The sequence below is a fragment of the Dermacentor silvarum genome, chromosome 7, assembly GCF_013339745.2.
Source record: "Dermacentor silvarum isolate Dsil-2018 chromosome 7, BIME_Dsil_1.4, whole genome shotgun sequence".
NCBI classification, from domain to species: Eukaryota; Metazoa; Arthropoda; class Arachnida; order Ixodida; family Ixodidae; genus Dermacentor; species Dermacentor silvarum.
The window spans coordinates 180,507,677-180,524,146 of NC_051160.1; positions in this window are offsets into that span (position 1 = coordinate 180,507,677).

Below are 16,470 nucleotides of genomic sequence, written 5' to 3' on the forward strand. Positions count from 1 at the left end.
CGCGTCGGGAACGAAAGCCCTTGTGCAATGCAGCGCACCTAGCTATGGACAAGAAAGGAAGAGAGCACGCGTCGGGAACGAAAGAAAGAGAACGTGCGTCGGGACCGAATGCCCTTGTGCACCTCAGCGCACCTAGCTACGGACAAGAAAGAGAGCGCGCGTCCGGAACGAGAGAAAGAGAACGCGCGTCGGGACCGAACGCCCTTGTGCAATGCAGTGCACCTAGCTACGGACAAGAAAGAGAGCGCGCGTCGGGAACGAGAGAAAGAGAACGCGCGTCGGGAACGAACGCCCTTGTGCACCGCAGCGCACCTACCTACGGACAAGAAAGAAAGAGAGCGCGCGTCGGGAACGAGAGAAAGAGAACGCGCGTCGGGAACGAATGCCCTTGTGCACCGCAGCGCACCTAGCTACGGACAAGAAAGAGAGCGCGCGTCCGGAACGAGAGAAAGAGAACGCGCGTCGGGACCGAACGCCCTTGTGCACCGCAGCGCCCCTAGCTATGGACGCGAGAGAGAGCGCGCGTCGGGAACGAAAGCCCTTGTGCAATGCAGCGCATTTAGCTACGGACAAGAAAGAAAGAGAGCGCGCGTCGGAAACGAGAGAAAGAGAACGCGCGTCGGGACCGAATGCCCTTGTGCACCGCAGCGCCCCTAGCTACGGACGCGAGAGAGAGCGGGCGTCGGGAACGAATGCCCTTGTGCACCGCAGTGCACCTAGCTATGGACAAGAAAGAAAGAAAGCGCGCGTCGGGAACGAGAGAAAGAGAACGCGCGTCGGGACCGAACGCCCTTGTGCACCGCAGCGTACCTAGCTACAGACAAGAAAGAAAGAGAGCGCGCGTCGGGAACGAGAGAAAGAGAACGCGCGTCGGGAACGAACGCCCTTGTGCAATGCAGTGCACCTAGCTACGGACAAGAAAGAGAGCGCGCGTCGGGAACGAGAGAAAGAGAACGCGCGTCGGGAACGAACGCCCTTGTGCACCGCAGCGCACCTACCTACGGACAAGAAAGAAAGAGAGCGCGCGTCGGGAACGAGAGAAAGAGAACGCGCGTCGGGAACGAATGCCCTTGTGCACCGCAGCGCACCTAGCTACGGACAAGAAAGAGAGCGCGCGTCCGGAACGCGAGAAAGAGAACGCGCGTCGGGACCGAACGCCCTTGTGCACCGCAGCGCCCCTAGCTATGGACGCGAGAGAGAGCGCGCGTCGGGAACGAAAGCCCTTGTGCAATGCAGCGCACCTAGCTACGGACAAGAAAGAAAGAGCGCGCGTCGGGAACGAGAGAAAGAGAACGCGCGTCGGGACCGAATGCCCTTGTGCACCGCTGCGCCCCTAGCTACGGACGCGAGAGAGAGCGGGCGTCGGGAACGAATGCCCTTGTGCACCGCAGTGCACCTAGCTATGGACAAGAAAGAAAGAAAGCGCGCGTCGGGAACGAGAGAAAGAGAACGCGCGTCGGGACCGAACGCCCTTGTGCACCGCAGCGCACCTAGCTACAGACAAGAAAGAAAGAGAGCGCGCGTCGGGAACGAGAGAAAGAGAACGCGCGTCGGGAACGAACGCCCTTGTGCAATGCAGTGCACCTAGCTACGGACAAGAAAGAGAGCGCGCGTCGGGAACGAGAGAAAGAGAACGCGCGTCGGGAATGAACGCCCTTGTGCACCGCAGCGCACCTACCTACGGACAAGAAAGAAAGAGAGCGCGCGTCGGGAACGAGAGAAAGAGAACGCGCGTCGGGAACGAATGCTCTTGTGCACCGCAGCGCACCTAGCTACGGACAAGAAAGAGAGCGCGCGTCCGGAACGAGAGAAAGAGAACGTGCGTCGGGAACGAACGCCCTTGTGCACGGCAGCGCACCTAGCTACGGACAAGAAAGAAAGAGAGCGCGCGTCGGGAACGAGAGAAAGAGAACGCGCGTCGGGACCGAACGCCCTTGTGCACCGCAGCGCACCTAGCTACGGACAAGAAAGAAAGAGAGCACGCGTCGGGAACGAGAGAAAGAGAGCGCGCGTCGGGAACGAACGCCCTTGTGCACCGCAGCGCACCTAGCTACGGACAAGAAAGAAAGAGAGCGCGCGTCGGGAACGAACGCCCTTGTGCACCGCAGCGCACCTAGCTACGGACAAGAAAAAAGAGAGCGCGCGTCGGGAACGAACGCCCTTGTGCACCGCAGCGCACCTAGCTACGGACAAGAAAGAAAGAGAGCGCGCGTCGGGAACGAGAGAAAGAGAACGCGCGTCGGGACCGAACGCCCTTGTGCACCGCAGCGCCCCTAGCTACGGACGCGAGAGAGAGCGCGCGTCCGGAACGAGAGAAAGAGAACGCGCGTCGGGACCGAACGCCTTTGTGCACCGCAGCGCCCCTAGCTACGGACGCGAGAGAGAGCGCGCGTCGAGAACGAAAGCCCTTGTGCAATGCAGCGCACCTAGCTACGGACAAGAAAGAAAGAGAGCGCGCGTCGGGAACGAGAGAAAGAGAACGCACGTCGGGACCGAATGCCCTTGTGCACCGCAGCGCACCTAGCTACGGACAAGAAAGAGAGCGCGCGTCCGGAACGAGAGAAAGAGAACGCGCGTCCGGACCGAACGCCCTTGTGCACCGCAGCGCCCCTAGCTATGGACGCGAGAGAGAGCGCGCGTCGGGAACGAAAGCCCTTGTGCAATGCAGCGCACCTAGCTACGGACAAGAAAGAGAGCGCGCGTCGGGAACGAGAGAAAGAGAACGTGCGTCGGGACCGAATGCCCTTGTGCACCGCAGCGCACCTAGCTACGGACTAGAGAGCGAGCGTCCGGAACGAGAGAAAGAGAAAGCGCTTCGGGACCAAACGCCCTTGTGCACCGCAGCGCCCCTAGCTATGGGCGCGAGAGAGAGCGTGCGTCGGGAACGAAAGCCCTTGTGCAATGCAGCGCACCTAGCTACGGACAAGAAAGAAAGAGAGCGCGCGTCGGGAACGAGAGAAAGAGAACGCGCGTCGGGACCGAATGCCCTTGTGCACCGCAGCGCACCTAGCTACGGACAAGAAAGAGAGCGCGCGTCCGGAACGAGAGAAAGAGAATGCGCGTCGGGACCGAACGCCCTTGTGCACCGCAGCGCCCCTAGCTACGGACGCGAGAGAGAGCGGGCGTCGGGAACGAACGCCCTTGTACACCGCAGTGCACCTAGCTACGGACAAGAAAGAAAGAGAGCGCGCGTCGGGAACGAGAGAAAGAGAACGCGCGTCGGGAACGAACGCCCTTGTGCACCGCAGCGCACCTAGCTACGGACAAGAAAGAAAGAGAGCGCGCGTCGGGAACGAACGCCCTTTTGCACCGCAGCGCACCTAGCTACGGACAAGAAAGAAAGAGAGCGCGCGTCGGGAACGAGAGAAAGAGAACGCGCGTCGGGACCGAACGCCCTTGTGCACCGCAGCGCCCCTTGCTACGGACGCGAGAGAGAGCGCGCGTCCGGAACGAGAGAAAGAGAACGCGCGTCGGGACCGAACGCCTTTGTGCACCGCAGCGCCCCTAGCTACGGACGCGAGAGAGAGCGTGCGTCGGGAACGAAAGCCCTCGTGCAATGCAGCGCACCTAGCTACGGACAAGAAAGAAAGAGAGCGCGCGTCGGGAACGAGAGAAAGAGAACGCGCGTCGGGACCGAATGCCCTTGTGCACCGCAGCGCCCCTAGCTACGGACGCGAGAAAGAGCGCGCGTCGGGAACGAAAGCCCTTGTGCAATGCAGCGCACCTAGCTACGGACAAGAAAGAAAGAGAGCGCGCGTTGGGAACGAGAGAAAGAGAACGCGCGTCGGGACCGAACGCCCTTGTGCACCGCAGCGCACCTAGCTACGGACGAGAGAGAAAAACGCCGGAAGCGTTCTCCGGAATCCGGAAGTTGGCTTCCGGAAGCGGAACCGAAAGCGGAACCAGAAGTGGAAACGCAAGTGGAACCGGAAGCGGAACCGGAAGTGAAAACGGAAGCGGAAGTCGGCTTCCGGTTATACTATACATATACATATATATGTATATATGCGTATACATACATATACGGACACACAACGCCATCTACGGGAGAAACTGCCGTTTACTGCCGGGATATACGCCGGACAACGGACACGTGACAAGGTTAGACTAAGAGGAGCTACGCCCCTAAAATAAGAAATAATAACGGGCCCAGAACAGACCCCTGCGGTACTCCGGACGTGACTGGAACAGCTGATGAGCAGCATCCATTTACCACTGTTATCTCTGCGATTTACGAAGTAGTTTTTTAACCAGTTCATTAGGTCAGCGGGAATTTTTAAATGCTGAAGTTTGTGTATTATACAATCATGTCGTACGCGATCAAATGCTTTTTTTGAAATCTAAAAACAAGCAGTCAACGCTAGTACCTTTGTAGCGCCCACCGACGCTGCAACGCGGGGCGCTTTGGTCGGCACTCCCAACCGGTGCCTTCGCGCCGACTGTCAAGGAAGTAAACAATAAAAAGAAATGCAGCGCGTGCTCGAAGCGCAAGCTCGGCACGCGCAGTGTTGTTCCAGGAGCTTGAGACGCTGGTCGTGGCGGCCTCCGCTCGGCTGGCCGCCTTCTAAGTAGGAACGACGGCCCGGCTCGTTCGCCGCCGTCACGTTCTTCCTACATTGGTGACCCGGGAGAGCGCGCCTTTTCCCGAGCGACACACTGTCATGGCTCACTGGCCGGAGCCCCAGTTCGACCCGCCACTGCCGCCGTCACGTCCCTCCTACATCCTGTAGCGCCCACCGACGCTGCAACGCGGGGCGCTTTGGTCGGCCCTCCCAACCGGTGCCTCGCGCCGACTGTCAAGGAAGTCCATTGTAGGAATAAACGTGACGGTGGCTGTACGAGCCGTGCCGTCGTTCCTACTAAGAAGGCGGCCAGCCGAGCGGAGGCCGCGACGACCAGCGTGACTGGCTCCTGGAACAACACTGCGCGCGCCGAGCTTGCGCTTCGAGCACGCGCTGCGCTTCTTTATTGTTTACTTCCATGACAGTCGGTGCCAAGGCACCGGTTGGGAGCGCCGACCAAAGCGCCCCGCGTTGCAGCGTCGGTGGGCGCTACAGGGCTCCCCACCCAGACGGAACGTCGATGAAGGAAGTGAGAGAAGCTAAGTTGGACCTTTGTACTCCGCCTGCATCTTAGGTGCACCTGTGGCTGGCGCACGCACAGACGTCCTTGAGGCAAGCGGCTCCGGCAGTGTGGCATTCACTGTTGGCCTTGCAGGGCTGTTCGATACGTTTCCGGCGGTGGTCTGTAGCTTGTCGCAGGTCTTGCCGTCCAGCGAGTGGACAAATTCGAGAGCGCAGTCGCCGATCAGATGGTCCGTGCAGACGCCGTTCAGCTGGGCGAAGACGCACTGCTCGTAGTAGTCGCAGGGCTAGCCGAGGCCGGTGGCGGTGCGGCAGGTCAGGTGCTTGGACTTAGGCTCACGGGCTCGGATAGCTTGTAGAGGTAGCGGCCCTCGCCGCACGAGGCCCCGCGAGGCTCGCGCTGGGCGTTGCTCGTGCAGGTGTCCTCGAAGATCGAACCAAGCGCGATGGCCGCCTTGGTGACCTGCGCGTCGATAGAGCCGCACATTCAAAGACGAACTTGCCGTTGTCGGAGCGAAGCCTCTCTAGCTGGTTGATGGCGATCTTGGAGACCTTAACGGGGACGTCGTTCCTCACGGTGCTCAGGGCAGGGCGGTTGATGAAGTTCTCCAGGAGACGGTCGTGTACGGTCCAGGTGATTGTGGCGTAGTACTTGTACAGGCGCGAGAGCTGTGGGCCCCTGGGTGGGGGTTACCAGTGTGCGGGAATGCGCGCGCTGTGGGCAGCGCATCGATGCATCACTCGAGGTTGAGCCGCGCAGGCCGTGTTGTAACCATCTTTGCAGGCTGCAGGGTTGTTCGAAACTAATCCCCCGAGGGGGACGGCGGGGTTAGCGGAGCTTCTCCCAAGCGAGCACCCCTGAAGAAAGCCGGGCGTCTGGCCGGGGGTCGCTTGTGCTCGATTTGTATTCCGGTGGGTAACCGGCGGCCGCCTGGATTCGAACCCGCGAACTTCCGCAGCCGAGGCGGACACTCAACGACGAGCTGCGGTGACTTACGGCTCTGCAGCTTGCCAATATCGAACACGTTGCCGGATCGTTGGTAGGACAAGTGAGGCTTAGCTGCTGCACGGGCGCCCGGTGGAACGTTCCCTCGAGCAGAGCCCGCTGACGGTCCGCATCGTGAGGAGCCGTGGGCCGTAGGGCTGCCGGCGTCCCCGAGCCGGAACTGGTCCTCGTAAATGTCACCCGAACCATCAGGGCCAGGGTCAGGCCAGTCAGCGCTAGGCGCCGGGCCATGATCCGAGGAGTGAGAGTAGCTGACGTGTCACCGCTCCGCGTGGCCGGCGTGTTCGTACCGTGACCGCGCGCTCGCACCGTGGCCGGCGTGCTCGTACCGTGGCCGGCGTTCTCGTACCGTGGCCGGCGTGCTCGTACCGTGGCCCGGTGAGCGCCGTGGCCGGTGAGCGCCGTGGCCTGGTGAGCGCCGTGGCCGGTGTGCGTCGTGGCCGATCACGTCCGGGTCACCATTGTAGGAAGAACGTGACGGCGGCGAAATGGACTCGTCGACGAGGCAGAGATGGGGCTGTCTTGGTGTCGAGCATATCGACGGGTGCGCCAGCGACATCCGCGGGGAGCTCCTTGGGAGGCGTTTCGACGTAGGCTGGTTTGAGGCGGTCCAGCGAAACGACTTCTTCGCGGCCATTCAATAGAATGGTGGCGGACTTCTGGGTCTTGTGGAGGACACGATATGGTCCGTCGTAGGAGGGTGTAAGAGGAGCCTTGATAGCGTCTCGTCGGAGGAAGACGTGGGACGAGGACTCAAGGTCCGGGTGGACAAAGATGCTGTGGTCCGATGACCGAGGTGGTACGGGGCGTAGGTGCTGAATGCAGTCCTGTAGGCGTTGGAGGTACTGTAGCGGCTGGGGCGAGGGGGCCGAAGAAACGAACAAGTCTCCAGGAAGCCGCAGGGGTGCACCGTAGACGAGTTCGGCCGCTGAACAGCCAAGGTCGCGACGAAGGACGGCACGTAGGCCGAGAAGCACCATAGGAAGGTGGTCGACCCAGTGCTCTCGATCCAGGCGCGCAGTGAGTGCAGCCTTGAGCTGGCGATGGAGCCGCTCAACCATGCCGTTGGCACAGGGATGATATGCAGTGGTACGGCAGTGCTTAGTGCCAAGCAGGCGGGGACGTAGGCGGGAAATGTAGCAGGGACGTGACGGCGGCTGTACGAGCCGTGCCGTCGTTCCTACTTAGAAGGCGGCCAGCCGAGCGGAGGCCGCCACGACCAGCGTCTCAAGCTCCTGGAACAACACTGCGCGTGCCGAGCTTGCGCTTCGAGCACGCGCTGCATTTCTTTTTATTGTTTACTTCCTTGACAGTCGGCGCGAAGGCACCGGTTGGGAGTGCCGACCAAAGCGCCCCGCGTTGCAGCGTCGGTGGGCGCTACACCTTGATGTAATGCAGTTGTTATGTCAAAAGAAAATTCCGTTAACTGTGTGTCACAAGAAAATCCGGCGCGAAAACCATGCTGTTCTGCATAAAAAATTTTTCCGAATTCAGGTGCCTTACTTGATTACTGTATACGATGTGTTCCATAATTTTCGAAGCGCCACATAGGAGAGAAATTGGGCGGTATTGTTCCAAGTTATTTTTTTGGTCCTTTCTTATGGACAGGAACCACATGAGCAAATTTCCATTCGTCCGGCATGATTCCTTCTGATAGTGACGTCATACAAATTGTGAAAAGAAGATTACTAAGAGAGCTAGCGCATTCTTTCAGCACGCGATTGGGTATGCCGTCAGGACCTGTCGCTTTGTTTGTATGTAGGCTGGTAAGGATTTGAAAAATACCATGAATTGTACCATGAATTCGAATACCATAAAGGGCCGCAAGCTTTTCAAGCATGATATCTGCTCTATCTTTGATTAAATTGACTGCTTTTGCATCTTCTCCGGCAGCTTTTCCCCTGGTCATGTCTTTCAAGGCCCTTCTAACTTCATCGCTAGTTATAGAAGGAGCCTCTGTATCCTGTTCATCACTACTTCGAATAAAGGTAGCTCGAATAAAGGTAGCTTCGAATAAAGGGGACCTCCTAACAGAAACTATACATTTGTGCTAATATTAACTTAATAGAGCAATGTAGCAATGACTAAGTGCATTAGTAGGCAAAGTAAATGAAGTACAAACAGGCAATAATACAAAGTCAATAACTATTAGTAAAGTTCAGATAGTAGTTCATTCACAACAAAACTAATGAAAAAGTTTATTGTGTGCATAATTGTAAATCTTATAAATGAAAAAAGAAACGAAAGAGAAATGAGCCAGAGTGAAGTGAATAGACTAGATATGTGATCAATTTTGCTTCTCTAGTCCTAGTAATGATTGTACAGTTTTCTTTTCAACGACAGTAGTAATCTCCCCGTCAGGATTTTTCAATGCCTGCGGTATGCACTCCAGCCCAATTCTATTCTTCTATAAATTTCTTTCTCATGATCAGTGTCCCCTGTGAATAATTGACCTAGATAAACGTACTTATTTACAGACTCTAGAGGCTGACGGGCGATCCTGAATTCTTGTACCCTTGCCAGGCTATTGAACATTATGTTTGTCTTCTGCATATTAATCTTCAACCCCACTCTTACACTTTCTCGATTAAGGCCCTCAATCAGTTGCTGTAATTCGTCCCCATTGTTGCTGAATAAGACAATGTCATCTGCAAACCTAAGGTTGCTGAGATATTCGCCGTTAATTCACACTCCTAAGCCTTCCCAGTCTTAGAGCTTGAATACTTATTCTAAGCATGCAGTGAATAGCATTGGAGAAATTGTGTCGCCTTGCCTGACCCCTTTCTTGATAGGTAACTTTCTACTTTTCTTGTGGAGAACCAAGCTAGCTGTGGAATCCTCGTACATATTTGCTAAGATATTCACGTATGCCTCCTGTACTCCTTGGTTACGTAATGCCTCTATGACTGCTGGTATGTCTACTGAATCAAATGCTTTTTCATTATCTATGAAAGCCATATAGAGAGGTTGATTGTAGTCCGCAGATTTCTCTATTACCTGGTTGATGATATGGATATAATCCATCGTAGAATATCCCTCCCTGAAACCAGCCTGTTTTCTTGGTTGGCTGTAGTCAAGTGTTGTCCTGATTCTATTTGAAATTCCCTTGATGAATATTTTATACAATACTGAGAGCAAGCTAATGGGTCAATAATTCTACAATTTTTAACATCTCCCTTCTTATGGATTAGTATAATGTTGGCGTTCTTCTAGCTTTCTGGTACACTTGAAATCGTGAGGCATTGCATATAAAAGGCCGCAAGCTTTTCAAGCATGATATCTCCTCCATCTTTGATTAAATCTACTGTTATTCCATCTTCTCCGGCAGCTTTTCCCCTGGTCATGTTTTGAAGGCCCTTCTAACTTCATAGCTAGTTATAGAAGGGGCCTCTGTATCCGGTTCATCATTACTTGAAATGAGAGTAGCTTGGCTGCCCTGGACACTGTACATTCAGTATAGAATTCTTTCGCTGCTTTTACTATGTCATCAAAATTGCTGATGATATTACCCTGCTTATTTTTCAGCTCATACATTTTGCCTTGTCCTATGCCTAGTTTTCGTCTCACTGATTTCATGCTGCGTCCACATTTTACTGCTTCCTCAATCTTTTCCATGTTATAATTTCGGATATCCCTTACTTTCTTCTTGTTGATCAGTTTCGACAGTTCAGCGAACTCTATCTGATCTCTCGATTTCCACACTTTCATGTTTTGCCGTTTCTTTATTAGGTCCTTTGTTACTTGGGAGTAGAGCACTGCACGGGCTCGGGCTTACCCGAAAGCCCGAGCCCGGCCCGGCCCGGCCCGTGGGCCGGGTCGGGCCGGGTAGCACAGTTTTTTCACGGGCTCGGGGCGGGCTCGGGCACGGCGTGTGCTTTTTGACTCGGGCCCGGGCCGGGCTCGGGTTTTTTGACGCGGGCCCGAGCCGGGCTCGGGCTTTCTGGTGGTGTGCATGTAACGTGCAGGGAGTTATTCTCGGCTTTCTCAACTCTGAAAAACATTAATTTTTGGTCTCGGGCCGGGTTCGGGCCGGTTTCGAGTCGGGCTCGGGCCGGGCTCGGGCCTAAGGTAAAGGGGTGGCGGACCGGGCCGGGCGGGTAACGTAGATTATTTCCGGGCCCGGGCCGGGCCCGGGTCTCGCCATAAAAGTTTTGATCGGGCTCGGGCGGGCCGCCCAACGTAAAAACGGGCCCGGGGAGGGCCCGGGCTGGAAAAATCGGCCCGTGCAGTGCTCTACTTGGGAGAGCTTACCTACTGGTTGCCTTAGTGCCTTACCTCCCACTTCAATTGCTGCTTCTGAGATCATCCTAGTTACGGTTTCATTCATTACCTCTATGTTGTGTTAATCTTCCTGTTCTAAAGCTGCATATTTGTTTGTGAGTACCAGCCTGAATTGGTCTGCTTTTACCCTGACTGCGTCTAGGTTGGCATGTTTCTTCTTGACAAATTTTATTCTTTCTCTCTTCAAATTCAGTTAAGTCTTAGACCTCATTTACCTGTGATCACTGTACTTTATCCTACCTAACACTCCTACATCCTGCAATATGCTGGGATCGGCAGAGAGTATGAAATCTATTTCATTCCTTGTCTCTCCATTAGGGCTTTTCCAGGTCGACTTCCTGTTGCTGCGCTTTCTGAAGAAGGTATTCATTATTCGGAGCCTATTCCTTTCCGCGAATTCTACCAACATATTTCCTCTAGTGTTCCTACAATCGATGCCATAGTTGCCAATTGCTTGCTCACCCGCCTGCTTTCCCCCCACTTTTGCATTGACGTCACCCATGACTACAGTATACTGAGTTTGCACCTTTCTGATTGCTAATTCAACATCTTCATAAAACTGTTCTATTTCTTCATCATCGTGACTGAAGGTTGGGGCGTAGGCTTGTACCACCTTCATTTTGTACCTCCTATTCAGCTTTATTACGACGACTGCTACCATCTCTATAATGCTGCAGAAGTCATCAATGTTGCCCGCTATGTCCTTATGGACTAGATATCCTACCCCGAATTCTTTCTTATCTGGAAGACCTCTGTAGTAGAGGACGTGGCCGTTAGTCAGCACTGTGTAAGCCTCAGCAGTTCTTCTAACCCCACTAAGGCCAATAATATCCCAGGCAATACCTGATAATTCTTTAAATAGCCCTGCTAAACTAGCCTCACTCAATAGGGTGCGCGTGTTGAACGTTGCCAGGTTCAATTTCCAGTGGCAACCTGTCCCGACCCAGAAATTCTTAGCACCCTCTGCCACGCCGCAGGTCTGACCACCGCCTTGGTCAGGTGTTCCGCAGCCGCTGGGGACTGAGGGCCATGGGCGAATTGTTGGGGTCATGAGGGAGGCAGTGGCCGAATACTGCACCAGCCAGGCCAATTCCTGTTCTGGTGAGGGAGTGACTTTGTTAAAGCTTAGTGGGCCTTCCTAATTTGGTTGCACCTTGACTAGTATAGCCCCACTAGCTCTCGGCGCTATTTTTTTGCCGGTTCAGGCGCCACTCCATGCCTGAAAATGCAGTGGAGTGGAAAAAAATAGAACATTACACGTCTAGCTATAGAAAACCAAAATGATCCAACTTAACTGCACAATGACCCCAAATAAGTGGTAATTGCAACGTCATATGCAGCACAAACACCATGAACTGTCTGTTCGTACACTACATTCGTTATTAACGCACGTGCCACAGAGAGCCTCGTTGACTTCACGGATGTACTATCAGACTCGCTCTCACTTTGCGATCGAAACTCTTGCGTGCGACTCACGCGTTAAAGAAAGAAAAATAACTTGAGCAAATTACGCGTTCGAGAATACAAGAAGATTCGCGCTTATATGCAAGTACTTCCACGCGCTAAATGAAACTCAAGTGCTGCCGTCTTCTAAATACACGTGCGAGACACGCACAGCCTTAGACATACCCTTACAAATACGTCGAAGAGAAAAGAAATCTGTATACAATTACTGAAATGATCCGCGCAGTCCGTATCTATGGCGCGGTACTCTGTACGTGCTTGCGGGAACAACCATCCGGCGATTTCTAAATCAGCTAAAGTAGTCTGCAGAATAACCGGTATCTAACCTGTTACTTCGTTATTTTCAGAACTCGCGAAATCCGAAAAGAAAGTTTTACTTTAACGGAAGCTCACGCGAACTATCTACATATCTTTGCGTAAAAAACACTAACGCTATCCCTTCTCCAGAATTCAGCTGTCACGTTTTCCTGAAAGCAAACATCAAATTAACTCTAAAATTTATCTGCTTCTAAGACCACGATGAGAAGAGACCAACACTGCCCTCTGCCTAACCGAACGTTCCTAAATCTCAAAATTGTTCCAAAGTATCCTCAGAGAAATGAATAATAATGAATGCAACTTGTCAAACGTGCCTTGAAAGAAAAGCACTACTGCCAGTTGTTTGTTTGACGGCACTATATACTCTTATTCAAGTCCTGATTAACGCATGTCTTTTAGGCGGAACGCTTCAAACTTCAGAAGTCATGCCTATTGGAGGCCATGGGAAATGAGTTAGCCGTTACATGTCCGAAGAAAAAACGCGCACGTTTCACCGCCGTCTATTAGCGGCGAGAAGTTGGAGTGGCGCCCTCTCCCGAGTGACGTCACGGTCAGGACGCAACTCGCTTCGGCTCGCTCGCCTGCCGCGCGCACTCGTTCGCGTCGTGCATGCTCGGTGTATGGATTGCGCCAGCCGTACTTCCTGAAGGATGTTTTGGCTGCTTTCTGCTATCACGCCTAAAGTGCAGTCTCTTTTTCGAAACTGCGAGAATCATGAAAATTTGCTGCTTGGATATCGAAGCTATGCAAAGGTTACTGCTTTTGCAAAGCAGAGATGCGCCGTGTCTGTTGCGTGAAAACAATGTGTGCAAATTCAGCATGGAAAAGTTTAATTGTACGACGCTTCACTTCCCACTTAACATCCCTTTGGTACTTAGTTTACACGGAACTGCAATATTGGTATTTGGTGTCAACTTTATATATAAAGCAGTATGTTAGAATAGGATTTCATCAAGCTTCTTATTGCTCTGCTGAGTTGTTCTACTCACTGCAGTGATGCGTAAAAACAAGAGTTGGGAGCGCATGTTCTACGCAAAAAAAAATGCTATACTTTCACCTTTCTCCGAAACAACCACCCAGAAAAAACATTCTAGATGGCTGTTAGCACGACTCCGCTTCATGTGTGTATAGCAATCACCTGAAAGAAAATGTTCGTGGTTAAGATCAAGAGCCAAGCCATTACATGCCATGCAATGTTTCATAGTGGCCTGAAGTAGTCTTTATTTACAATATGGTAGACACCTCCTGCTAAGGAAGCAACCGACAATCATTATGAGGTTATGACGGGGCACGCGTTGTTCGCGAAACCCTTCCGTTCACAACAACTTAGAATTGAAATATGAAGGAGTCCTTACAGTGCCAACTGGAATGGCTATAACATACTGGAGGCGCTAGAGTGCAGCTTCGTCATGCAACTACCGTCTACATGACGGTGTCTCGAACCACAATGGTGTTTAATTATATGAACTGATAACTATTCGCTGCGTCAGCCTATAAAGGACCCCATCGTAGACCAGCCTCATAAAAACAACACTATATAGGCGAGCCTCATATGAATTCACTTGATTTTTGGCCTACTTCTGTGAATGCTGATATTTTCTATGTGTCGCATACCACTAAAGAATGAAGCTTCGACTTCTTGGTGGCTGCAGCCATATGGTCTGAAAGGCATATTTCGCCCAAGAATTTGCGCCGAGCAGCTGTGTCAGTTTCGCCAAGCAGATCGGTCAGAACGGTTCCCCAAGCAACAAGCTGCGCTAAATTGTTGAACTGAGTAGAGCGTGTAGCACTGAAAAGAGAATATTGGTCCATGCCTTTCTGCGAGCAGTAAACAACTTAAAGCCTCAATTAGCTTTACTTAAGTTACTGCCGCTTAAAATTAACCGTTTCAGAACGACTTAATTTTTAGAAGCAGTTCAAAAAGCAAACGGTACAGGTAATATCTATATTGCTGTGTTCTTTAATCGTCGTGCTACTGCTGAACGTTTCTGTGAATAAATTGGAAAATTCGATATCTTGCGATTGAACAGCTCGTCGTGAGCAAACAAGATTTAGCGGGCTAAAATCAAGTGTTGTACAAGTGCTATTTAGCCAGCGTTTCTCACACGATTGTTGCACCGCGGCAAGTATGGTTGCTTAACTAGATTGTTCTATCCTATATTTTCGCGTTTATGCTTTATTATCCACGTGAGCTACCGCTGCAGAGTGTAGAACTGCGCATGAAAAACCCACACTGCTCCGGATTGACTTCCGTTGTACGGCACTGTAACGTCATCTTTGAGAAATATATTGTTGTCTAGAAAATAAGCTATTTCAATGAATTTTGATGAACCAAGACATCGCCAAAATATTGCTACGGCATGAGCCGGGCAAGGAGACGTTAGCTGGCGCAGCCGTTGGACGCCATTTTGACTGCACCATCAACCTCGTCCTTTAAATAAAGCCGGTTCGACATTAACCGTAACAGTTTTGTGGTGGAGGTGCTGGGTAATTCGATCAAGACGACGGAGCTGCTGCAGCAAGTGCCACGCCGAAGCCGACGCCTCGGTCGACTGCCTCCGACACCACTTGAGATCCCGAAGTCCCACAGCGGCGACCAACAGCCTTCTCTGGCTGCTCTAGTACGAACAACCAGCACCTGGATGCATCAGATGGAACCCCGCCCTTTCTCGGGAAAATTCGGCGAGGACGTGGAGGAATGGCTCACCCACAACGAGCGTGTGAGCAAGTACAACGGCTGGAACTCCACGGCTCAGCTCGACAATGTCGTTCTGTTCCTCACAGACACTGAGCTAGTGTGGTTCGAGAACCATGAAGATTCCTTCACAACGTGGGACAGCTTCGCTACTGACCTCACAGAGTGCTTTGGCGATTCCACGACGAAAAGGAAGCGGGCGGAGCAGACATTGCTTCAGCGCGCTCAAGTCCCTGGTGAGACCTGCACTACCTACATAGATCGAAGCGATCCTGAAACTTTGCAAAACGGTCAATCCTCGAATGTCCGAAGAGGACAAAGTTGGACACCTTCTCAAAGGCATAGCCGAAGATGTTTACAATTATTTAATCGGAAAGGAGAGTCTCGCCTCGGTCGCCGACCTCATCAAACATTGCCGCACATTTGAGGCCTTGAAGCTGTGCCGTATCACGCCAAAGTTCGGCAGGTTAGCGAATGTCACAACGGTGGCAAGCGTTGACGATAACGACAGTTTTCAATTTGACCTTGCGGCAACTATAAGGCAAATTGTCCGCGAAGAACTTGAACGACACGCCACAGGGACGGATGTCGAACAGCTTGGTTGCGCTTCCAACCAACCTCAAGAACATGCATCTGCTGTGTCGGCATTGTCTGCCTTACCAGGCGTTGCAGGCTGTCGAGTCGATCAGCCGCGAGAGCATCGACGTTCCTTTCCCAATGACATGACGCACGATCAACGCACTCGTCGAGCTTCCACCACGAATCGGCATTAGTAAGATCGTGTTTACTATTCGCAGCGTCCCAGGGTTGACCTCGAGGCTTACAACGTCGGTCGCGCATCGCCTGTGTGTTACAGCTGTGGTGCCTTAGGACACATTGCTCGTTTTTGTCGCCGGCGCCGACAGACAACAACATATGACCCAACCCCAGCTTGGCCTAATTTTGAACGTGACAGTTATGATGACCGCTGGCCGACAGACCCTGATACTGCAAGCACCACAGGCGCGCCACCCCGGAATACCTTCCGTCAATATAGTAGACGGAGTGGCTCGCCAGCTTCAGACCGCAGCCTGACGCCCCCAACCAGTCGCCAACGCCGTTCACCGTCACCACGGCGACGTGCTACGGCACCACTGCCATCGGGAAACTAGCCGGCGCGGCCGATGGAGGTAAGGTCGCCGGACAGTCTGCGTCTCTACGAAATACTCCTCTGCCTATTATGATGGTGAAGAACAAAGTGCGTGTGTCAATTGATAGTATACCTGCAACAGCATTAGTGGATACTGGTGCTACCGTTTCCGTCATGGGTGTGACTTTGAAAGAGAGGCTGGGTCGGAAAGTTATGTTCCCGTGGAATGATGGTGTGACGTTTCGTGGTGTCAGTGGAGAGTGCCTAATTCCGCTTGGTATTTGTGTTGCAAGTGTTTTATTCGGAGGGGAAGATCTTAAAACAGAATTTCTCATACTACCGCGGTGCACTCATGATGTGATTCTCGGAATTGACTTTCTTCAGGATTGTGGTGCTTCTGTTAATTGTGGCACAGGCGAAATTACCTTGAATAGCGCGCTTCTCGCCACCCTTGCCGACACATCTTTACCCGAGAAGAACTATTGTGTTGTTT